The 26,502-nt window shown below is 42.4% G+C and overlaps 1 long non-coding RNA gene across 1 annotated transcript; it reads left to right on the plus strand.

The window, feature by feature from the left end:
- Positions 1 to 906: 906 nt before the first annotated feature.
- Positions 907 to 26,098, plus strand: LOC131134938 (uncharacterized). Its single transcript, XR_013627908.1, has 5 exons — positions 907 to 1,119; positions 1,298 to 1,448; positions 1,554 to 1,600; positions 11,447 to 11,615; positions 25,700 to 26,098. It is a non-coding gene; the product is annotated as an uncharacterized LOC131134938 (long non-coding RNA).
- The last annotated feature ends 404 nt before the right edge of the window (positions 26,099 to 26,502 follow it).

Here is a 26,502-nt window from a genome sequence, read left to right on the forward strand (position 1 = left end):
AACAAAAGCATCGACACAGAAGGAGACGTGGAGCGAGGGTGAATGCGGGAACGTCCTTCCCGCCCCTCCCCTCGTTGCCGGCGACCTCCGCTGGGCTATTGTCGCCCGGCCGCGACCTCACCGTCTTCCGGCCGAGGCTGAAGCGCTTCCCGAAGGCCGCAAACAGGATTAGCGGCACCCGGGGTCTGCGGTCATTCTCTGTGGATTTGCGGCTGATACTGCAGCACGGCTGGACTATGGTGCTTTAATTACCCCCGCCACCAGGAGGCCTCGGAGCGGCCCTGTGGGCAGTAAGCTGTGAGTGTGGAAAAGCTTCTGTTTTTACATGAGAATAATCCACTGAAGACACCACCTGGGTCAGCTTGGACTAAACACCAACAACCTTTCTGACCCTGGTGGAGCTTTGGCATCATAATAACATATTCCATTTTAAGGAGCATATTTCATTGAATTAGATGAATAGAGTGAGGTCGAGTGGTTAGACCCCACAGCTAGGAGACCAGGGTTCAATTCCACCCTCGGCCATCTCTGTGTGGAGTTTGCATGTTCTCCCCGTGCATGCGTGGGTTTTCTCCGGGTACTCCGGTTTCCTCCCACATTCCAAAAACATGCTAGGTTAATTGGCGACTCCAAATTGTCCATAGGTATGAATGTGAGTGTGAATGGTTGTTTGTCTATATGTGCCCTGTGATTGGCTGGCCACCAGTCCAGGGTGTACCCCGCCTCTCGCCCGAAGACAGCTGGGATAGGCTCCAGCACCCCTGCGACCCTCATGAGGAAAAGCGATAGAAAATGAATGAATGAATGAGTGACTTGTGAAGTTAGCACGTTAATTGCTTATCTTCTGAGTGTTTTTTTGTACATTAATTAACAAGAGCTACACTTATTTTATTGGGTTATTTTTCAGCAACATGATACACTCCATTGTAGCGTTTATTGTGTTGGCCAACTGTCGCCAACTTTATTAACACAACAACAATAACACTGTTTTGGGTTTTTTTGGTCTCCTTTGGAGTCCAGACCCGCCGCACCTGCCAACGTTTGATAATGAAGGAGGGAAAGGTTCTCATTCTGACAGCCAGCACTGACGTCAGCGACGCTGAAGGCCCAGCTGGACGCGTAATTCCCATTTATGCAGACCTTCTGCAACAATAGCTCTCCTAAGTGCTTCCTCGTTACATTTCACGTATTAAACGCAGCCTGGGGCCGAGCCAGGCAACGAGGGCCAGCTTTCAACATCTGGACCCGGCTTCGTGACGCTGTTTGTGAGTCAGTGTGTGTGTGTGTGTGCGTCCAGGGAGGGAGTGCACGGGCACACACAAAGGTAGGCCTGTGTGACGACGTGTGGAAAATTCCCGGTCAGCGCCGTGCCAAGACGCCTGCCCCGGCGTGGCGGGGATCCAGGAGGAACGTGAGAGGATGCAGACCTGATGGGAGGAGCAAATCATGTAAGGGGGCGTGGCCTAGAAAGCCATCTTTGATAAGATGACAGTTAACTGTTTTTGCTGGTCTGTACATAATCATTCATCCCGTTTGTTTTTGTCCTCCCGCAGCTGGCGCCCCGTGTCCAAACGTGCTGCTGCGGTGACCAGGATGGAAGGTGAGTGCGGAAAAGAGGCCGCTCTTGGAAGGTCGGAGGAAAAATAATCCGCCTTCTAGCAAACGGTTCCACTAATAGCGGCTGTCAAACAGTTCACATGTTTCACTGGAAAAAGTCAGGAGAAATACGCCACTCGAGCAAAAGTATTGGGTCACATTCCAACCTACAGGAAGTGGAAAGATGTGGAGTTGCTCTCTTCAAGGCGTTCTTCCATAGCAATTGGCCTTCAATATTGTAAAGAATATCAGAATGATTTAGTGTCCTACGTGGAATTGTGTGGTCTGATATGAAATGGTATAGTATCGCATCCAAACGCATGCATTGCACTGTATCATATCATATCAATGATATCATACATTATTGTATTGCATAGTATCAAATAGAATCATATCACACACTGCATTGAATAGTATAAAAGGGCATTGAATCACATCATATAGAATCCTATGGATTGTGTTAGAATCATATGGTTTGGTATCATGGTGCATCATATTTCACATAATCATGTATCTAATCATAATAATATTGTGTCATAATGTATTGTATTGCATTGAATCATATGTTATTGTTTGATATCTGGTCTTGTATCGTGTATACATGGTGTGGTATCGAACAGAATTCTACCATGGTATCATATGTTGTGGTAGGGTATCGACCTTAAAGACTTTTCCTTAAACCTCCTAAAAGTCTGTGCAAACTTTGGTACTGCCCTCAGGCTGTTCACCTGCTTCTTTGGGGGGGAGGGGGTGAAGCAAGCGTGACCTTAGTTCCAGCAATGATGTCAAAATATCTCAACCCAGCTGCATCCCGTTTAGGACGCTGGCTCTGGGCTCTGCCGTTCTAATGAGCATGAGTCGCTACGACAACAGCTTAGCTTTTACATGCCAAGTTCACATGTGACTGTCATTTATATGCTAACGTTCATTATCAGCATGACGCACTGCAGTTTTCCACAAGCTAAATCATCAAACTTAGCATTTTTCCCCCCCAAATGATAGATAGATACTTGATTGATCCTTTGCAGGAAATTCCTTCGCTGCAGCCTCACACATGCACACACGCGTTCTATGAATAGGAATAATACAAAATAAATAAAATGAACTCCGCCTCCATGGGCACATTATGTGTCTCAAAATATTCAAATTCAAAAAATAAATATTATTCAACTATTCAATTCATATAATAATATTATAGAATTAATAAAATCACAAAATAATACAAATGACATTCAAATAATAATATAAAAATTAGACAATTAAAATAATATAGCTAATAAATAGAATTACAATAGCCTACTAAAGAATACATGGATACTGTCAAAGGGTCCACTGGGGCTACCGAGTGTCCCACCAGGAGCTGAACCCCTTTGCATCTGGTCCTGTTTAGCCCCCCCCGGCCCCTACCCCCCTTTAGAGCGTAACAATCATGCGCTCCAGTCTTCCTGCAGGCCGACAGAGCGGCGCTGAGGCAAAGTGCGACTCCTTTGCTGTGCGGCTGGAGTGTGCGTGAAAAGAGGAAGCACATGCACAAATACATAAATAAACTACACACGCACACACACACACGAACACATACACGGCCATTCCTGCAGCACCTGCACTCACTTAATATTTTGCTTTGAAAAAAAAAAGCCTGTCGTGTTTGTTCACTGAAGGAAACAAGTTTGGTTTTAATTAGAGCGCTGGCCAAGTGCTGAGGTAACTGCTTTTTACATTTCATTTGCTTTTTTGGACCCACATTCTTTAAAAGTGGCCTGAGCATTAAAAAAACCCCCAAAACACTCAACTGGACATGCTGCATATGGACGCAAGACTAATAAGGAGAATCTAGTGCCGCTTTAGCTGTTTGCATCAGAACACGTTAAATTTCTCCCCCCCTCTTCCACCTGTAACACAGCTGTAGCCGAGCACACCCAACCCACCCCACCTTCATTAAAAACACTCCTAATGTCAGACTATGTAACACTAAGAACTCATAGCTGACCTCTACTAATCATTATAGTTTTTATCTACTTCAGCTGTCAACATGTTTTGTATCTGATTGTATAGAATGGTATTGTATCCTAAACCACACAAATGTGTCACAGGCTTTGCTACACCTCAACTAGCTGTCAGTCAGCTACACACATGGGACTACAGACAGCAGTAAGTTTAGCCAAGTTGGTTTTCTTCAGGGAATAGTGGGCTAACCTAGCATAACCTTGATGTTAGCACTTTAGCCCCTTCATTTTATGTTCTTGTATGTGATATATTGTGTCTTATTACATTAGACAAGTACAGAGTTACAGCAGTGTACCTTGTTACCGTAAAACACAGAACCAGTTTGCCACTGCTAGCATCCTAAATGTTAGCACTTTAGTTCATTAATGTTATGTTTTTGTATGAGATATATGGTGTTTATTACGTTAGACAAGCACAGAGTTACAGCAGTGTACCTTGTAAAACACAGAAGCAGTTTGCCACTGCTAGCATCCTAAATGTTAGCACTTTAGCTCCTTAATTTGATGTTTTTGTATGTGATATATGGTGTCAATTATGTTAGACAAGTACAAAGTTACAGCAGTGTACCTTGTAAAACACAGAAGCAGTTTGCCACTGCTAGCATCCTAAATTTTAGCACTTTAGCTCCTTAATGTTATGTTTTTGTATGTGTTACATGGCTTCTTTTTTGTTGGACAAGTACACATTCCATCAGCATACTTCACCACGGGAAAACACAAAAGTATTTTGCCACTGCTAGCATCCTAAATGTTAGCACTTTAGCTCCTTAATTTGATGTTTTTGTATGTGATATATGGTTTCTTATTACGTTAGACAAGTACAGAGTTACAGCAGTGTACCTTGTAAAACACAGAAGCAGTTTGCCACTGCTAGCATTCTAAATGTTAGCACTTTAGCTCTTTATGTTTTTTGTATGTGCTCCATGGCTTCTTTTATGTTGGACAAGTACACAGTTACATCAGCATACCTCACCACGGGAAAACGCAGAAGCATTTTGCCACTGCTAGCATCCTAAATGTTAGCACTTTAGCGCCTTAATGTTACATTGTCGTATGTGATATATGGCATCTATTATGTTAGATAAGTACACAGTTACACGGAAGCATTTTGCCATTGGCAGCACCAGCGTCCTAAAATAACTAAACTGTTAGCAATCACTGTTAGCATACAAACAGGATTCCTCCTCGTCTTTTCAGATCTGTTTTAAATCATTGCATGTTGGTGCTGATCCAGATTTTGTAATGTTTCCCCAATTTTTAAAGGTCCCGTATGATGCAAAAGTGACGTTTTAAAGATGCTGTAACAGCATCATGTGTGCCTAGAGCCTGTTTATGAGAAAACGGGGTGAAAATCCATCATCTCCTTCACTTGTTTGCGAGACTTGTTTGTTCTCAAACGCTCGCTATGGAAGATCCATGAAGGAACCTATGTGGACATAATACCCACCTCTAGCTAGATAACCTGCCCTTTGCATACGTCCACCATTTCCTAAAAAAGGATCTCTACAAAGGAAGCCGTCTGCCTGCTGCAGACGTGGGAGCAGTATCTTTAATCGTGTTGTTTTTCTTCAGCGAATCAGCTAGTCTAGCGAGATGTACATAGTATCACTGGTCACACTGGAGTGTAAAGGTGACTACAGGGGTGTTATTTCTTGTCAGAGGTCTCTATTAATGTTAAAAAACACATTTAGAAGGTCATAGACAGGTTCATTATTCATAATATGTAATGTTTTCTCATATTATATCTATTATATTGTGTAATAGGTGTGTAGAGGTGACTATGGGGGTGTTATTTCTTGTCTACGGGTCTCTATTAATATTAAAAAACACATTTAGAAGGTCATAGACAGGTTTATTATTCAAAATATGTAATATTTTCTCATATTATATCTACTATATTGTGTAATAGGAGTGTTAAGGTGACTATAGGGGTGTTATTTCTTGTCTATGGGTCTCTATTAATGTTAAAAAACACATTTAGAAGGTCATAGACAGGTTAATTATTCATAATATGTAATGTTTTCTCATATTATATCTATTATATTGTGTAATAGGTGTGTAGAGGTGACTATGGGGGTGTTATTTCTTGTCTATGGGTCTCTATTAATATTAAAAAACACATTTAGAAGGTCATAGACAGGTTTATTATTCAAAATATGTAATATTTTCTCATATTATATCTACTATATTGTGTAATAGGAGTGTTAAGGTGACTATAGGGGTGTTATTTCTTGTCTACGGGTCTCTATTAATGTTTAAAAAACACATTTAGAAAGTCATAGACAGGTTTATTATTCAACATATGTAATATCTTCTCATATTATATCTACTATATTGTGTAATAGGAGTGTTAAGGTGACTATGGGGGTGTTATTTAATGTCTAGAGGGCTCTATTAATGTTAAATAAACAAATTTAGAAGGTGATAAACAGGTTTTTGATGCTCTAGAACGCTGAAAATATTGGAATTGTAAATAAAGATAAAGATAAATAAATTCCCTTATCATGGTTGGGTCTAGAATCGATTAACCGCCATAAACGATGTCAGAAGTGGATAAAGGGCACAAAAGCGCTCTTTGGAGCCACGCTTGCTGTCGGAGACAAACAGTTTATTAGCATTAAAGCTACCCCAACAAAACAAAAACAGTGTGTTCAGTTGGGTTTAACTTAAGGTAAGGTCAGGTTGTGATCTAAGGGTCCTTTGATATTTTTAAAGACGAAATAGAGCTGTTTTTGTTGCCTTCAGAGAAGAGAAACCATGTTGCTCATTTAGAGTCCAGGATGTACGCAGACTGGATGCAAAGACAATTGAGTTATGTCCTCAGCCTAGATTGGTTTGGACCTTCAAAGGACGGACGGCCTGAGTGAACTTGAAGATAGAAAAGGACGCCTGATTGCTCCAGGCGACTTCCTGCCCCTCGTATGCTGATGAAAACCAGAGATGGGAGGCGAGGCTGCCGATGTTCCCCGAACGCAACGGGGTCAGAGGTCCTCTGAGCTCCGGGAGCGTAATTGTGCTCAGGTGTACGACCCAAAAAAGAGACGTATGAAAAGATGACAAAGTGGTCTCCCAAGAACATTTGGCTACAATGTCCAAAATGATGTCATTGGAGGCTCCAGCCATCTTTTTTTTCTGAATGATTTACACAAACACCCAGCGTGCAAGTGAAGAAATATGGAGTCAAATGAAGACGTGGCGCTTTCTCAGGACAATGTGACATCATTGTGGTGTCGTGACAGCGGACCACCGTGTCGCAACAGCGTCCAATTTGTTTCTTCACTTTCTCAAGATAAAAACATCTCCGAACAACGCTGCAGGGATGTTCGCAGCAGGTGTTGGCACCACGTTTTAGCCATTTCCCGTCACGTTAAATAGAAGGCACACACGGCCGTCCCGGGACGCGGGGAACTCCAAACATCAGGATGGACGGCTGGGTGGCCTAAGCTTGGGGGGGCCCGCCTCGACAGTGCACAGTACAGTGTTCCGCCAACATGGCCGCCCCGTCTCACCGCTCTTCCTCTTTGCCCCTCCCACACCCGGGACACAGAAGGTGAGCTGGACGCCGGCCCACATAAACTCCAGCTCAGGTTGTAGCGGCGAGGACAGGCGTGTCTTTGTCCAGACAGGAGCTGACTGTGTTTTCACGTGTGTCGTATCTCTGGTTGTTTGGAAGCAGTGCATCATGGGATGAAGTGAGAATTATGAGAAGAAAAATAGTTGAAATTTAGTTTAGTTAAAATTGAGTTTAGTTTAATTTGAAAATAAATAGCCATAACTTTACCAAAAAAAGTAATAAACTTGCAATATTATGAGAAAAATAATTTAAATATTAAATAAAAATATATTTGAAAACATTTGTTAAACAAAGAAAACTTAATAAAGTTTGGGTAATATTAGGTTGGGGAAAAAGTTATAATATTATGATAATAAAGTCGTAACAAAAATACATTTATGAAGATTATTGAGGAGGGAAGTGTGGAAAAAAATGGAAATGAAAGAAAGAAAAAGAAATGGAAAAAAAGGAGCAAAACACATACACAAGTTCATACTACTACTACTAATAATAATAATAATAATCCATTTTATTTATAGAGCGCTTTTCAAAAACTCAAAGACGCGTTGCATAATAAAAGGAAACAAATACAAGTCTACAAATTAGCTAAATAACAGCAGAAAGTAAAAACCAAAAAGAAGATATATCACAAAGCGGGATGCAGTTTTTTTTCTCACAATACAGTATACAGAATATAACGTCTTAGTATACTTCACAAAAATATCCACGTGACATTTGTGACAAGATTTGCGCATGTTATGCTCTTATTGTGCTATGTGAGTGTGTCAAGAATGCCTTCTGTGGCAAGCTACTAGATGGAAAGCTAAAGGCGTAATAATAATAACATGCTAACACTCGTTTCAGAGTCGACGTACCCTGACCACAACAACAATGGCAGTGTCCTTCATGAGAGTGAATCAATATTTATTTGTTATCCTACTTGTTGTCAAGATATGTTATGTTATTAAGATATGAGGATAAAAATGCTCAAAAATAGCAGGAAATAGTGTTTGCCACTAAAATGCATCTCAAGTGCTAGCTGGCTAGCTTGTGGAGGTTGGTAGCCATGTTTTTCTGTTTGACAATATGGTCTCATGTTTTTATAATGTTTTATAATGTTTTATCATGTTGTAAAACTAGCTGCTAGCCTTTGGTGTTCAACGGGAAGTCACGCTAGCGTCATCCAAATGTGGCATCCACTTGACGACACTATATGTGGGTAAATGCTAACTACTAGCCTGCATTCTTTTTTGGGGGGGGTTATTACTGCACAACTGGCATTGGAATTGCTGTAGAGATATAGATATTATGATATATTATATTTTATATGTTTTCCACCTTCTGACCTGGAGTGATACTACAGTTAATTCTCAGTTCCGTTTTCAAGTTCAGGTTTTTTAAGGCAGGCTAATTCTGCCATCAGTTGGCTGTCCTGGAGGTGCACTCCTAATGAAAATAAATCATCAGCTTTATACATACACCCGGAAACATTCCCTCCGCACCAAATAGGTGTTTGGATGCGTTAGGGGTGACCCAAAATAGTCCAGTGCTTTTCCAAGGGGCTCTACGAGGGGAATTCTGTTTATGAGGTGCACTCAAGTAGCGCCTGTCGGGGGCTGATTCAAGGGCAGGGGTCAGGCTTTGCGAGTATATATCAGGTTCTCAGTTTGTTGCTTTTAGCAGCTGTTATTACATTTAAGAGACCGAGCTGCCCCCGATCAGGCCGGGTGGGGGTGGTGGTGGTGGTAGGAGGGTTTACTCTCGTAGGGCCCTGAAAGAAGCCAAAATTGGGACTTTGGGGATGGTACCGTGCACTATGGCACGGCCCAGGCGGGGGTACCGTGTTAAAGCTGCCTCCAGGATGAGTCAGGTGAGGCCGGCTAGGTGGTCCGGCCGTGTTTACCCGCTAACGACTGCGTGCACGGTCTTGTTGCAACATACAAGCGGCCTTCATGAAGCTGCTGCCCGCTAAATATGTATATTCCAAATATTTCTTTCAACTCAGAATGCAGTAGTAACATCAAACGTGTTTAAATATCAAATTATTTCAATGAATGACAAATTAGGTGCTAAATAATTTATTTAAAAAATAGTATAAATGTTTTGTATTAGTTACAAATGAAATACAAAATAATGTAAAACATTTAAAAAATAATAACATAAATAACAACATAAAATAACTTTGATGAATTAAAAATTTTAATCAAATCATTAAAATGTGTTTTCATCAGTTACAAATTTAATTTAAAAAATGTTTATTTTAGATAACATAAAATATATTTTGGAATATTTTATAATTTTAATGAATTACAAATTTAATACATAATTATTCATTTTAAATAATATAAAATATGTTTTAAATATATTTAAATAATTGTAATGAACTACAAGTTCAATGCTAAATAATTTATTTGAGAAATATATATAAAATATATTTTACACTATAAAATAGCTCTAATTTGTTACTAAAGAAACGCTAAATAATTTTTATAAAATAGTAATAGAATGTCTATTTTAAATACACAAAAAATAAATAAAAATAGCACAACATATGTTTTATCATATCAAATCAATTTGATTTAAATATTTTTTGCACGTAATTAATTCCAAATATAAGCAAAAGTATTTATTTTAAAAATCATTATAAAATAAATTATAGAATCAAAACACACATTTTAATTAGTAAATTAAATTAAATTGAATACAACTTAATTCATTTACAAGATATTTATATGAAACATATTTATGATATCAAATAATCCATTTAAATTACATGCAAAATAATGTATTTAAAAGAATAATAGCATAAAATGTGTTTATAATATAAAATAGTTAAATAAACACAAACTAATGACATCATCAATTCATCCAATGGTGCGTCTTGAAGTGGGAATATTTTGAGAATATATATAAGAAAATCATGCAAAAAAAAGAAATGCCTGTTTGATATTTTGTATAATCCATACTGTATTCCTTATTATAATATAATCAATATTAAAAATCATAATAATTATTACAACTTTTATAAATCAATACAGTATGATTTAATTTGAAGAAATAATTCATAATTTATGAAAGAAAAGGTTTCATTCACAGTTTTTGATATGGTGATCAACATGGTATCAGCTCCATGTGGTCTTCTAGCGGTATCACATGTCATAAGCAGAAGCATGTATCGCTCCTCATTTAATCAAAGCGTCTTTTAATGGCGGCCACTAGAGTGGAGAGGGCAGCGCTTTGATCCGGGCCCGTTCTCCATGGCCCCGCTGGCCTCTGGTGGCCCCGCCGGTGTGACCCCCACCCCACGCAGCCCATGGGGACAGGCTTTTAAAGGGAGGTGGCTATCTCAGATGTCTTTAAAGCTTGCAGAGGGTCGCTGACATGACTTTTTGGATAGATGATTTGTGCCTCTGAAGTCCCTGACAACACTGCCCCCCCTACCCCCCCCCCCCCCCCCCCAACAACCCCAAACCCTCCTGTCCCCTCCCTTTCCCTCCCGCTGTAAAGCTCAGCCAACTCCAAATGTCAATGATGTTAGTTTAGCCATTGTACACGGCTGGCCGCGTCTCAATGGCTGACTTGTCCCCGGGCCAGCCCCCCCACAATGGCCTCCTTTCTCCCTGACACTTGTTCTCAGCATTTCCCTCCTCCAAGAAGAGAAGGCTCTCTCTCTCTCTCTCTCTCTCTCTCTCGCCCTCGCTCTCTGTCTCTGAGCTCCAGCAAGGATCCCAGAGCCAAATTGGAAGCGAGAGAGCAGGAAGGTGGAGTGGGGCGGTGGGGCAGGGGGGGCTGTGGGTCGGTGGGGAGGTGGACCGTGACAGAGCAGTAAGCGCTTTTATAGGAAGAACTGTTACAGTCACGACGACCAGCGCTAAATCTGGCTTTCACAGGGCCCGCTAAGCTTGTTAGCGCGCTTAATCGGACAGGGGAAGAGTGTGTCGCCACGCACAGGTCTTTGGAGACTGACAAAATGTGAACCGCCCCCCTAGTCCTGTCCCCACTCTCCATGAAGTTGGGGAATATACTTCCAATACTTCCATTAAACAGACATCATCATACAAAATGATGAAAGTTACAGCCAGATAGCCAGCAAGCACCTTATATTGATTTTAAGATGTGTAGCGAAGCCTGATTTTTTTTTTCTTTTTCAGATTTTTCTCACATTTGTTGTTCGTAAACAAGCTCAAGGGACACACATTAGAACGGTAGAGCGTCTTTGAAATGTCCCTTCTACAGAATAATGACGCAGGTGAATAATGTGTAATATTTACTTGACTTCCTGTGTGTGCTGCAGCGGAAACATCTGGAAGGCACATGGCTCGGGAGACAGATAGACGCATGGGTCAAAGGTCAGCGGGGCCCTTTAAGGAAGATTAAAGGAGAAGAGTGAAGAAGAACAGAGATGAGAAAGCGTCTTTAAAGTGAGAGTCATCACCTTGGCAACAAAGCGAGAGTAGAGGAAGGTGAGTACTATTCATTGTTGCAGTGATACTAATATTGCATCATCTTACTATGTAATATCTGAGCGGCTTTGTTCCATGCTGTGCGCTCACGGTTCTGCTGAGACATGCCGCTGTCTCCCTGCCCTACATTCCCTTCTTTCAGAGCCAGGTCAGAGGTCAGGGACTGTGTGACCCAGCCTGGGGCCGGGTGAAGGACCCCTCACCCCCCCACGCCTGGTTCCCCCGTGCCTCCCCATCTCTTTATTTTGTACACACCTGAGTCCCTTCTTGTGGGTGGGATCGTGTGACAGAGCGTGGAAAGAAAGCCGCCATATCGGCTTTCCACTCGGGGTTGTTCACACGGATCAATACGTCATCGGCGGACGTTTCTATGAGTTCTTTGTGCTGCTGCCCGACGATGCCCACAGAGCAGGCAATGTTCCGATGGACAAAAGTCAGGCAATCATCCAACTTCAATTTGCCATTCGTATCCGCAAACCCATATAAGAGCACAAAATATATCTTTAACTACGATCCCACTCAACGCTTCTATCCAAGCGTCAGCTTTGTAACGATACAGCTCATCCTGCTTGTGTGGGATGGAGATGGGTGATATCACAGTGTGACATCACATGTGGCATTATAGCATGATGTCATACATGAGATCATACTATGATATCATAGCTTGATTCATAGCTAACATCATAGCAAGATATTATAAGTGATATCATAGTTGACATAGCGTGATATCATTGACAACATCATAGGTTACAACACAGCTTGCCTCGTAGGTGACATTATAGCATGATAGCATAGTGTGATATTTTGGGATATCATGCTGTAACATCATTGCTTGATGTTATAGCATGATATCATAGGGTGATATCATAGGTGACGTGATAAAGTGATATAGCATAACATACTGTAGCATGATATCATGGCTTGATATGGGTGATCTCATAGGTGACATCATAGCATGACATCATAGCTGACATGATAAAGTGATATAGCATATCATGGCTTGACAGAAGTGATCTCATAGGTCACATGATAAAGTGATATCAGCTTTAGGTGATCTCATAGGTGACATAGCGTGATATCATTGGCGGCATCATAGGTTACCACATAGCTTGCCTCATAGGTGACATTATAGCATGATATCATAGCACGACATCATAGGTGACATGACATCATAGCATGGCATCATAGCTGACATGATAAAGTGATATCGTAGCATATCATGGCTTGACAGAAGTGATCTCATAGGTCACATGATAAAGTGATATCATAGCATGATATCAGCTTTTAGGTGATCTCATAGGTGACATAGCGTGATATCATTGGCGACATCATAGGTTACCACATAGCTTGCCTCATAGGTGACATTATAGCATGATATCGTGTGATATCATAGGTAACATCATTGCTTGATGTTAGAGCGTGATATCATAGGTGACATGATAAACTGATATAGCATAGCATACTGTAGCACGATATTATAGCTTGATATAGGTGACATGATAAAGAGATATCATGGCATGATATCATAGTGTGTATATGTGTATAGTGTATATGATATCAAAGCTTTAGGTGATCTCATAGGTGACATTGCGTGATATCATTGGTGACATCATAGGTTACAACATAGCTTGACTCATTGGTGTCATTATAAGCATGATAACATATGTGATATCATTGCCTGATATCATTGTGTGACATGATAAAGTGATATAACATAACATGGCATGATATAATAGCTTGATATGGCGTGAGTTATAAGTAACATCATAGCATGATGTAGCGTGATAAAGTTGTGTGATATCATTGGTGACATCATCACTGGACGTTGTAGCATGACATCATAGGTGACATCACCGCATGACATAGTATTTTTGTATAGTATTCAACATTATAGATGTGATGCCACATTCATATTTCTTCAAACGTATGAAAACCCGTCCCTAACTGTCTCTTCTTTGTCTGAGCGGCCATCTTGCATCATGATAGAACAGATCAGCAAGCATCAAAGCATGGCCTGCAGGTCTTTTTTGTGCTTTTTCTTTGGCTTTTTTGCTGTAGCACTTCTTCCAATAGAAGAATCAGCATCAGCTGTTAAGAGAAGAAGAATATGAACAGGAAGTTAGAGTCCACCTTTAGTACTAGCAACACTGCTTCACTTCTTTTTACACTTGCAAGTAAATGCTTGCAGTTATGCTCCAAAGCTATCATCTGGTCTCATTTGTGAGTTCTTTTTTTTCATCCCTTCTGTGTTCACTTCCTGTTTGGAGTCGCCCCCACCTCCAAACACACACACACACAAGTATGAGAGCTGTTATTTTCAGCCTCCGGGGGCTACCTGTCACACTGGCCGCTCCGTTTGCGATCGCCGCAATGACTCCCAAATTCCACGGAGCGCAGGTCCTGACCCCCTCCCCCAAAAGCCACCGCATGCGCCTCCCGCTCTGCCATAAAGCGATGACCCCTGACCCCCACACCTGCGAACTCAGGTCGCAACAGAATGTGCAGCAGCTAGCTAGAGTGGATCTAGCGTATGTAGACATATTTTAGTCATACATCTCAGAGCAACAATAAGCTTTTAGGTATGCGCTTGCTTCCGTAGGATTTGTGTCCGAGTGGAGCGTCTGACTGGAGGTAATATTTCCAGAAGCACCTTTTCTTCCACTGGTGTGCAATCTATCAATAACCTTTTTTTTTTTGCGCTGACTCGACAAAAGTGCTTTTAGTGGAAAAACAAAGTAGGTGACAGTGTAGGAATGATCAAGATAAAATACACTGCTACAACTTGGAGAGATGTATCACTCTGGATTTTATTTATGTTACCAAATTTTTCATTTGATTCTTGATTTATTTTCCTGTTTCAACAACGTCACAAGTATGTTTGACTTGCTCAAAAGCTCTAACACCAGTAAACAAACACCCAAATTCAGTCATTGTTTTATTTGTATCCACTGTTGGACTTCTAAAGTGCCCGCTGCTGGCGCTCGGCCTCGCTCGGTCCACTCCTAATGAGGCAGACATTTTTGTTGGCCCGTGCCAGCGAGGCCCCGTGCCAAGGTGCCACTCTGGATCTGCCGCTGTCCGTCTGGATGCCCCACCTGTCCATCAGCGTTTGTTTGCCTTCCCCCGGGGACGCCGCCTTAACCGCCCGGCCGCTCGCCCTCGGGCCAAAGCACACAAGCCGTCTGCCCTCGCAGACACGGATCATCAAAATGTTATTCCAGACTCAACCTCAGCACAAGTGGAGTCCCCGCAGTTTGGCGCACGCTTGGACACGTCTCCATGACAATAAGAGTAGCAAAGAAAAATGGAAGGAAGGAAGTCATAGCAAGTCTCAAAACTGTAGGGACATATGAGGATTTGGTTCTTCTCCTCTTCTGGGAAGACTTTGGACTCTGTCTGTGGGAACCTTCATCCAGAATGATAGCCCAGAGCGCTAGCCATTGAGCAGAGGACAGAGAGAGCAATGTTCTGATCGGCACAGCGTGCCATCATAGCATGATATCATACCAGGGTATAGGTGATTTCAGCGTGATATCATAGTTGACGGCATTGCATTATATCATAACACGATGATCATGGGTGATGTAGATGACATCTTAGTGTGATATAGCATGATATCACAGGTGATATAGGTGTTGTCATAGTATAATATCATAGCTTGGCATAGATGACATCATAGCATGATATCATAGGTGACATCATAGTTAACATCATAATGTGGTATAATAAGTGATAGCATTGTGTGATATCATACATGATGTAGGTGGCATTAAAGGAGAAGTACATATGTGATGTCATTGCGTGATTTCACAAGTGACACCAGGTGACCTCATTGCATGATATCACAAGTGATATCATAAGTAACATCGATGCGTGATATCAGCATCATATCATAGCACGAGGTAGATTACATCTTAGCGTCATATCTCAGGTGAGATCATTAGTATCCCAGTATCATGGGATGATATGATAACATAGGTGATATCATAGCATGATATCAAGTGATATCATAGGTGACATCAGTGCATCATATCATAGGATGATATCATCGCTTGATGTAGATGACATAGCGTCATATCTCAGGTGATATCATCGGTAACATCATGATGGGATATCATCGGTGACAGCATTTCATGAAATCATAGGATGATATGACAAGATATGATAACATAGGTGATGTCATAGCATGATATCACAAGTGATATCATAGGTGACATCAATGCATCATATCATAGGATGATATCTTAGCTTGATGTAGAAGACATAGCGTCATATCACAGGTGATATCATCGGTAACGTCATAATGTGATATCATAAGTGACAGTATTTTGACAGTATCATTACGTGATATCATTATGATATCACAGTGTGACATCATGGCATGATTTCACAAGGGATATCATACATCATTGCATGATATCATAGCGGGACATCATAAGCGTCCATTGCGTCCAGCACAGTGTGGTTTCTCGCGGCAGCACCTGCAGGCAATCGTCACACTTGCCTTGGTTGGGAGCATATTCTCACACCCCCAAAGACTGTCTCATTCCACAGGCCTCTAACTGGTCACCTCAAGCCCCCCCACCCTCCTCCCAATCAGCTCCCTGCTCGCCTGTGTGTCACACCCGGCTGTAAGTCAGTGATTTTTAAGGTTGCTGAGCGTTGATGCAAAACATGCTGAGGATTGTTTTGAAACATCATGACATGCCTCACAAGGAAGAACAACACGAGCGTCAAAGTCGGCTGTCAGACGAACACGGGTGTGATCGTATTGATTACGTGTGAGCGACAACCTAACGCACAAATCTGTTTTGAGTTTTTGGACTGTTTTTTGTTCCTGGTGGTGAGATGTTGGTTCATTACAAGACGAGCCATGTGGTGTGTTTGGAAGGGGGGGAGGGGGTTGCTGACAACTTTTGAAAAAATCTATATAAAAGCGTTGATTATTAATATAAGGCAGATGAAAAGAGAGGGGTTGGGGTCTTTGGGCGGGAAGCACCATGTGGAGGAAGGTCAGCGGAGACCCCTTTGCAACCTCTCCATCACCCCCCTCGTCACGCCGCACCGTGACTGTATTCCTCCTGTCTTTGTTGGAAAACAGCTTTCAATTTCCTGGGTAGACGTCTTCAAAGGGAGAGGAGGGGGGGGGGAGGCAGTGGGGGTCTCTTGGTTTGAGTGGAATAGCAGAGGAACAGCAGTGACAGCTGGGAGGCAGGAGAACACATCACAGAGTAATGGTTTGTCAGCGCCAACACACACACACACACACACACACACACACTTCCTTTACTTTCCACTTGTGTCCACACTCCATCGAACAACGTACATACATCCAAAAGTTGAATATTATATATAATATTTCTGGCCTCAATCAACCCTTTAAAATACAAATATAAGGTATTCAGAAGACGCATTCAGAGTTGTGATGATATGTAGTTTTCTACACTCGTCACTAGGTGTCACTAATGTCGTGAGACAAAGAAGTACAGCGCACAAACCAGAAGGAACAAGCTGTGTGCGTGGATATTATGTCTTGTTTTCTTTGATTATGTCTACTATGTTGGGTAATAGGAGTGTTAAGGTGACTGTAGGGGTGTTATTTCATCCCTACAGGGCTCTAATAATGTTAAACAAATCTATGAAAATATTCTTTGTGTAAATAAGGAATACTGGAACTCACAGTTGGCTCAGAAGCCAATGAACCGTCAAACGGGACAAAAATTGGTCCTCAGGGTAAATAGTACAAGCATATAGGCAATTGTACTATTCCACACACATTGAACTAGAGGAGAAATGCATAATAATAATAATAATAACATTACCAAATCCTCCCACATTCCAAAAACATGCTATGTTAATTGGTGACTCCAAATTGTCCATAGGTATGAATGTGAGTGTGAATGGTTGTTTGTCTATATGTGCCCTGTGATTGGCTGGCCACCAGTCCAGGGTGTCCCCCTCCTCTCGTCCAAAGACAGCTGGGATGGACTCCAGCATGCCCGCAACCCTTGTGAGGATAAGCGGTAGAAAATGAATGAATGAATGAATAACCAAATCAAGGCTTGGAGGTGGTATGACGTCCATGAAAACGTCATCAAAATGTCATATCTTGAAAAGTGAGCGTTTCTGCGCCTCGTCTCTCAAACGTGGAACAAACAAGTGGTGGATTTGTATCCTTTCTGGTGTTCATAAAGAGTCTGTAGGGACACAATGCCTGAAAAAGTCACTTTTGCATCACAGGGGAGCTTTAATGGTGGCGATGTTCCAACCAAGCTTTCTTAAGCCAGTCAATCAGTGCTGTGACCAAGCGTGCCGCCTGGCATCTTGTCCCCCCCCCCACACACACACTTTTTGGAAGCAAAGTGACATCAGCGACCACAAAGCTCCCGTTTGCACACGAGCGTGGGATAAACACAGCATCTGTTTGGGAACGCTGGCCTCCAAAAGCAAGCAGTCTCGTATTCCCAGAGCGCCCTGGAGGAGGAACATACAGCAGGGAAGCCCGGGATTGGAGGATGGGAAAAATAAGACACTTAGCGGGGTAAAGATTTGGGGAGGGGGGGTTAGAAGAGAGGGGGTCTTTGCTAATCCCTCCACATCTGGCTTCTATTGGGATGCAGAGGCCGCTAAAATAATGTTTTTCACCCTACAAGCCATTCTGTGCTATAAATTACCCAGCAGCCACTGAGTGAAAGCCCTTCATTGGGCCAAGTTTGCTTTCCGTGGCAGACAACTCAACTAAACACCACCCCACACCCCCCCCGCAGTAAAAACGGGCCTTCCTTCCTGTCAGCGCTCCACACTTCCTGTCGTCCATCACGACACTGCGACAACTACACTCCGAAGAAAAATATGAGTTATTGTTGTCTTATTTGTCAGTTAAGCTGAAATTGTCAACAATGCATAAAGTCAGACAATACAATAAGATGATATTGAATGCAGCAGGCGCCACGACTTCTAAAATGGTTTGTCTTGGGTTTTAATGTACGCTTCCAACTCAATCCAGTCCAGGATTCAACCTTCAGTTGTTTTTTTAAATTTTTTTTTTATTTATTTAATGATTTTTCCCTTTAAAAGTTAGTGGAAAAATGAACAAGTTAATTCCATTATTCCATTTTATTTATGATTTTGTCATTATTATTAATAATATAAATTATACAGTATATTTATTTTGTCTGTAAACGGAGCAAAGGAACAATATCAATCTCAATAAATTAAATAACATTTATATTATGAATAACTGTTGCATATAATTAATGTACAGTACCGCTCAAAACTTGCAAATTTCTATGTTTTCCAAAGAAAAACACATTTTCATGCATTTCACAAATATTTTTTTCCATTTCACAAACATTTTTATCTATTTCACAAACAATTAAAATGAATAAGACGATTTTCAAGAATGATCTACATTTTTGCGTAGAGGCCTACTATCAACAACTCTGCATCAATCTCCTAGTATGGCTGCCAATCCAAGTAAATGATTTTATAAGGCTAATAGATGATTAAAAAAGCCATCTAAAAATCTAAACTAAAACTAAAATCTCATACCATGCTGTTAACTACTCCCTTCAGAGAGCAGCACAAACTGGGTCTAACAAGGACAGAAAAACGATGCACAACTGTGCAAGAAGACAAATATCTGCGAGTGTGCAGTTTAAGACAAAGATGCCTCACAGGTCGTCCTCACCTGGCAGCTGCACTAAATAGTAGCCGTCAAACACCAGTGTCAGTATCAACAGTGAAGAGAAAGACAAGAAAAAGAAAAAGAAAAAGCAAAGAAAATCTCAGACTGGCCAAACTTTTGAACGGTAGTGTATGTATAAACAGTACTCCGGTTTCCTCCCACATTCCAAAAACATGCTAGGTTAATTGGTGACTCCAAATTGTCCATAGGTATGAATGTGAGTGTGAATGGTTGTTTGTCTATATGTGCCCTGTGATTGGCTGGCCACCAGTCCAGGGTGTACCCCGCCCCTCGCACAGCTGGGATACGCTCCAGCACCTGCACCTGAGATAAGCGGTAGAAAATGAATGAAAAATGAATGAACATACAAGCATGTTTGAAGTTGCTTCGTTCATGATTTAATGATCTGTGAATGATTCTATCTAATTATAGGAGGATGTTTGAGTTTTTTTTGCTGGATTTTTCTTTGATCATTAGATTAGACCGTGCCTTTTCGACATTTATGTGGATAGTCGTTGAAATCTGAGGTGAAATTCAAGTTGATGTGCAGGGTTAAAGAGAAAAAGGAGATATATTGGGTTGAGTTGTGTAGTTTTGTCCTGCGAGTGACCCCTCACAGCACAAACCATAAACCGTGTCCACATTTTTCCCTCTGAAAAAGCTTCATCTGCTCTTTGGCAGAAGCTCAGCAGTCTATAAGGACTAGGCCTTGAGGGCTGGAAGACCAAAACTATGGAAATTGTCTCCTGGAGCAGGACGTGTACATGCCTGGTGGATATAGACAGTACTGTGTGTTGTCAATGTGCATGTATGCTAATAAAAGTACGTTGAAGAACCAAAAGATACTTTGGCTCCAATCGTTGGGAGACGGAATTACGGGATTTGAAAGTCTGCAGGCCACATTTGATGAATGTGGACAGGCGGCGCACATCTGGCCAAACCGCCATTATTTGTCTCGCACTCCTCTGCGGCGAGGCCAAAACCTGAAGATCCTCACACGAGAAAGACAACGTGCATGAAGACAACTCGGACTTGTAAATAAATAAAACACCTCGCTAATACAAAGCAGCACTCGGTCGCTAATGGGACGCAGACGCATACAAGTCGACGTGTCAGCACATGTGCACATGTCAGGAAGGAAATGATTTTGCCGTGGCATAACAGATGATCACTTTGATTGATTTCTCATGCCAGGGTGCATTTCATGCCCCTCCGTCACGGAGGAAGAAAACGAGGACAAGCAATAGAGTTCACCTGTAGGACCTGTAGGAATGTGGCGCCTCGCGGTTTAGAACACGGCCCACTGCGGTTCTATCTTCCCGCCCCCCCTCCCCCCGGCAGTGAGACGGTCTGCCGGGTCGGGCCTGTCACTGGTGATGAGCAGAGGCTCATCAGCGGTGGGGACCAAGCAGAGTTCAGTGTGCAGAAGTGCATAAAAGGAGCACATGCATGGACGCTGCAGAGACGGCAGGTCTCTTGGAGGGGGTTAGGGCAGGGCCCGGGGGGGGGCGGGTTGGACAGGGGGTGAGGTCACCGCCTCCTCACCACTAACACCAATTAGATAAATCTGAACTGACAGGCCAGAGGATGAAAGAGAGAGGATTGACTAATGCAACAATTCAAGTGGGAATGTTGCACTGAGCCAACCTGATTTGATAGCCATTAGGCACCTGTTGGAGGACAGGGGGGGATTAGAGGTTGGGGGGCGGGGGGTAGACGAGGATCACTAGGTGATCCTGATACCCTGATGCATCTGCTTTGAAACCACAAACCAAGCGGAGCCATGTAGCTCGGTCCTCAGGAGCGTGTGCTCCTTGATGCCATCTCTCCCGACTTCCTGTTTTCCTCTTTGGAAGTCGATTAAGAAGTCCAAATTGAAGTAGAACCTTTGAAATAATAGATATGTCTTCTGTGGGGTTTCTCAATAGTGGACAAGAAATCTTGGACCCAATTATAATGGCCTTTTCCTCAGCCCAAACCCAATTTACATGGTTTTTACGTAATCCTGCACAGAATGGAGACTACTGCCACCTGCTGGCATGGAGGCTTACTTCTTGCTGGCTGCGTTGAGTATGATGTTGACTATAAATTACATTAGTGGCGCCCCAATGGGTTGTGGTCAAATTATTATTAATAATATAAATTATACAATATATTTATTTTGTCTGTAAATGGAGCAAAGGAACAATATCAATCTCATTCATTCATTTTCTACCGCTTTTCCTCACAAGGGTCGCGGGGGGTGCTGGAACCTATCCCAGCTGTCTTCGGGCATGAGGTGGGGTACACCCTGGACTGGTCGCTAGCCAATCACAGGGCACATATAGACAAACAACCATTCACACTCACATTCATACCTATGGACAATTTGGAGTCGCCAATTAACCTAGCATGTTTTTGGAATGTGGGAGGAAACCAGAGTACCCGGAGAAAACCCACACATGCACGGGGAGAACATGCAAACTCCACACAGAGATGGCCGAGGGTGGAACTGGTCTACTAGCTGTGAGGTCTGCACGCTAACCACTAGGCCACCGTGCTGCCCACAATATCAATCTCAATAAATTAAATAACATTTATATTATGAATAACTGTTGCATATAATTAATGTACACTACCGCTCAAAACTTTGGGATCACTTGCAAATTTCTTTGTTTTCCAAAGAAAAACACATTTTCATGTATTTCACAAACATTTTTATCCATTTCACAAACAATTAAAATTAATCAGATGACTTTCAAAGAACGATCTACATTTTTGCGTAGAGGCCTACTATCAACAACTCTGCATCAATCTCCTGGTATGGCTGCCAATCCAAGTTACATTAGTGGCGCCCCCTATGGGTTGTGGTCAAAATGCTTTGTAAGACACGCTGAAATACCTGCATGAAATACAATAACGTTCAAAGTGTTACAATTGTTAAAGAAATGCTCAATGACTTATGGGGCAATTGGTTGTGTGCCTCTGCAAAGTTGTTTTGCTTGATGGGGGTCAAACCAACGAGGTGTTTGTCAGAAAAATAATAGCACAGGAAACACAGTCGGAGTGCAGGTTATGACAAATTTTCACCTTTTTCTGTGCAGCGGTTCCGAAGAAGAAGAGTTGGCTTCCACAAGCAAATACTCATAACTGTATTGCTATTGTGGGTTCTTTGAAGAGAGTCACAGCAGAGGTGGGGGTGTTGGGTATGTGGCGTTGGGGGTGCGGTGGTGGTGGTGGTGGGGGGTGCTCAGTGCTGACATATTTCATCACAGTGTAATTCTAGCCGGTCACGGCCCCCAAGTGTATGATGGGCCGTGTCATCCTCATAGGCCCGGTGTGAATGGGGGCCTTTGCCATATACTTTGCCCCCCTGCCCTCTTCTGTCCTTCTCACCATTACTCCATCCCATAATTACACCCTGGTTGCATTCAAGATCCCATCCTTCCTTTGGCCTGTCTGCCAACTCCTCAGATGTTGAGCCGTGTCATCAGCCCTTTGAGAACTGGGCCTGGCCGAGGATCTGCTGTCTCGACGGGTCTTACCGAGCTGTCTGTTGTAGTCCTGCTGGCCGTGCGTCTGCTTTCACAGAAGAAATAAATCCAACCACGAATCTAACCTGGAAGACAACAGGACTGTCCTTCTTTTGGTTCTGGACTCTCTATCCAGACCCGCGTATTCCCAGGCCAGGGCATTCCCAACGTGCCATGGGTCCTTCCATCTACTGATGCGCCATCCACCTTATCTGGTTCCTCAAAATGCGTAGGAGCAGCGGTTCTTCGCTGAGTTTCTCCTGGTTGACAGTACTTCTTACCTTTCAGCCGTCTCGCCATCTTGTCCCTTTGGTCACTACCAAACTAGAACCTTTTAGTCTGTTTTGTTGTTGTGTTATGGACAGACTAAAGGGTGCTAGTTAGAGTCTGTTTGAACTGATTGTGTTTTGCCAGGTGCCAGAATTTAACAAACAAAAGTCCACACCAATCTGGCGAACAAGGTCTTGAATGAATAAGTTTTGAACCCCAAACCTCAGAAAGATTGCAAAACGGAACCAAGGTAGGTTGGATCTGATATGAACCATCGCTTCATACTGCTTTTGCTTTTCACACAGAATACAGCGATGGCAGTATCTAGACGTAACAGTGCGCCTTTTACACAGTGTCATAGCATCCCCCAGAAAACGTTTTGGACGCCAACCATTGCTTTGACCACAACAGAGTAGGAGAAGTTACTGTCCCGGTATTACGACATCCCCTTTCACATAGGTGCCATCCCTACTCTTCAGGCTGCCTGTAAAAAAGGGCGCTTTTTTTGTCTTTTTTTCTGCCTGTTTTTGCATGTGACTGTCCTGGGAGAACTGACATGGTTAGACGTATTTGGCCCGGCAATTTTCGTCTTTAGAGGTAGTACCAGATGCTCAAAGGAGGTGGGACAGCATCTGTGTGAAAGGGTACTCTGTAAAGAGTTTAACATGTGATGCGTGACGATGCTGCATGTTGACGTTGACATGTGAAGGAATATCCTGCTTTGCAAGGTTCTGTGTAAAATGTGGATCAGTGACAGATGTTGGGATTTTGTTGGCTACAGATACTACCAGAATCTTGGTGGGACGGCTTTGTCCGCCCCATTTCCTTGTATAAACAGATCAGCGACCTAGAAAAAAAGGCTAGAAAAATCCTGGCTGTGTAAAAGGGGCTCAGGTTTCTGATTCTCGGGCGAGAATTCAGCAGAGGCGGGAATATTTACCCGTGAATATTTATTCACTTCTTGCTCGGCATGTATGCCACCCCTCCACAAAGTTTGAAAGAAAAGGGTTGTGTACTTTTTATGTAGTAAACCCGCCAACTGACAAACAAAGCCCTGTTTGCGTTGCATTGGCAGCAAGACAAGAGATGATCCATGAGGTGACCTCGCAAGCCTTCCCAGTCCAGGTGAAGACAGGACACTCCTCATGGGCATGTTGATGTAGAGCTTCCATACGCGGCTTCTGTCATGACCCACTACTATGGCGGGGGTGGGGGGGGCCTCCTCCATGCAGGGGTCTAACATATCAAAGGCAAAGTTTGTGTGGAGGATGGATGCAGAGGAGGGAATGGGGGGGGGGTTGTTTGAAGCTGCACCGATGGGGTGGGGGGTGGTAGTCGGCTTTTGTTCCAACTCCTCCACTAGGACCCTCTGAATAGATCACCGAGCAGGGGGCCCGATTGGTCACGGCCTGGATCGCCCCCCTCTGATTGGATACGGCGGACAAGCAGATGTTGGATGTTCGGCAGGGGTTGGTTTTTGTTGGGGGGGTGACTTTTATGCTGGATCTAAGACTGTAATGCTGGGATGCCCAAACTTCTCTGGGTACAGAGAATTTTCTGTTACTGCAGGGGCAACTTTGATGTGTTTTTATTGGGTATAAAAACACCAATATAGGTGAAAATACACTAAACAATATTAGCTTTTATTTTTCATATTTTTGGTGTGTTTGCTTAGTTTTCAGTGAGGCCTCATCCTTCTGTTTTCGAATGTTCTGACGTGGCTGTGTTTAATGTCATTTTAAAAATACGCCTCAGGCCAATAAAAGGGGGCCGCAAATGGACCCCTTTCCACAGTTTGGACACCCTTGCTGTAACGTCAACGTACCTTTTAGATGATCTAGATTTCCGTATTCATATCTTTTAAGGCATTTATACAGAAAATTCCTCTGCATCAATCCAGATTTTTTCTGTCCACCAATCAGTAGACAGCAACGTGATTAGCTCCGCCCTAAACTAGGATTCATCCCTCCAAGTAGAAAAACCGCAAAAAAGGCTTAAGACCTTTTCCACTGAGGGCCACATAGTGAGTGCAAGTCTGGACCCAAGAAGCATAGGGAGCACGGAATGTTACAATATATAGGTCATCATTGTATTATTATACACAGTGTTAGTAGTTCAACTTTTTCTTCTCACGTTACGTTACATTACTTCTCAGAGTATTTGTCTATCAGTTATATGTAAGTAAGTGTATTTGTAACTTGATTGTGCTGTGTGAGTGGCGGGTGTAATGAGAGCATTACTTTGGGAAGCTGAAATACACTGAGCTATTAGACTCTAACAATAGTATAGCCATTGTTTATTAAACAGCAGCCTACAAATAAACTCAAAGCTAGTGCTAATGCTAACAGTAATGTTCATACTTGCACAATTCAACATGTGTGAAAAGGATTTATTGAGTTTTTAATGCTCAGTCACCTAAAACAAAAAGGATCTATGTTAAGATCCAGCAAAGGCCTGAAGTAATTAGCGAGGAGATTACATGTCAGCTGATTGTGTTTCCTATCCTGGCATCTCCATGTCTATGGCGCTCCATCCAGATAAGAAGCGTTTACACAGGCGACATGTTCCGCTATCAGGACCACAAAGCGTAATGGCGCTACTTTGTGTCTCCACAGACGCTCCCAGAGCAGATATGTTATCTGGAAAATACTGCTAGGGAACGGGCCATTTGGACCGTGGTTCTCCTCCCGGCATGTGCTTTGGAAGCCAGCAGAGACATCTGAGGAAGAAGAGAAGGAGATAAGAAACGCAAACAGCAGGCCAACTGGACCGAGAGCTAAGCAAGCATCAGCCAAAGGTCATATCAGGTTTTCCTTTTTTGGGCTTTATTTTAATGATTTTATTGTTATTTGCGCATATATGCAAAATGTATGCACATCTTAATCTGATGTTTTTACTGCCAACAAACATGAAAGCCCAAGGTTTGTTTTGATCACATTGATTGCTTGATCTGTTTTCTTGTACATAGTTAGATGACTGAAACATTTTTGCATTGAACGGCCATCTAAAATTGGAGTTCCAGCTGCTATTGACGGGCTGTCAATGTGATGACCGTGGCTGAAGTCCAGTGCTAGCATTAGCCATTTAGCATGGAACAACCACAATGATGCACATTAGCACTCAAGATCATCAAATCTTACCTTTATGCATTCCCACATAGTATCAGCATTCAGGAGCAAGTATGAGGTGAAAGAAAAAGGGGGAAACATGCATCCATATACATCCATACAGCCCTCTGGGCATCGGAGAACGTTAGGATGGTGCGTTCAATGATCATCAAAAAAGTAGAACAAATCGCAGCTCAAAAAATAAAAATAAACAAAAACCTGTTTGTGTCAGTACGAGAGGTCTCACTCGCTCTCATTTTGTATTTGCTGAACGTTTATGGGCGAGTTTAAGAGCTAATATGCTAATAATA

Source organism: Doryrhamphus excisus, linkage group LG8, assembly GCF_037039965.1.
Source record: "Doryrhamphus excisus strain RoL-2023G ecotype Guam linkage group LG8, RoL_Dexc_Guam_v1.1, whole genome shotgun sequence".
NCBI classification, from domain to species: Eukaryota; Metazoa; Chordata; class Actinopteri; order Syngnathiformes; family Syngnathidae; genus Doryrhamphus; species Doryrhamphus excisus.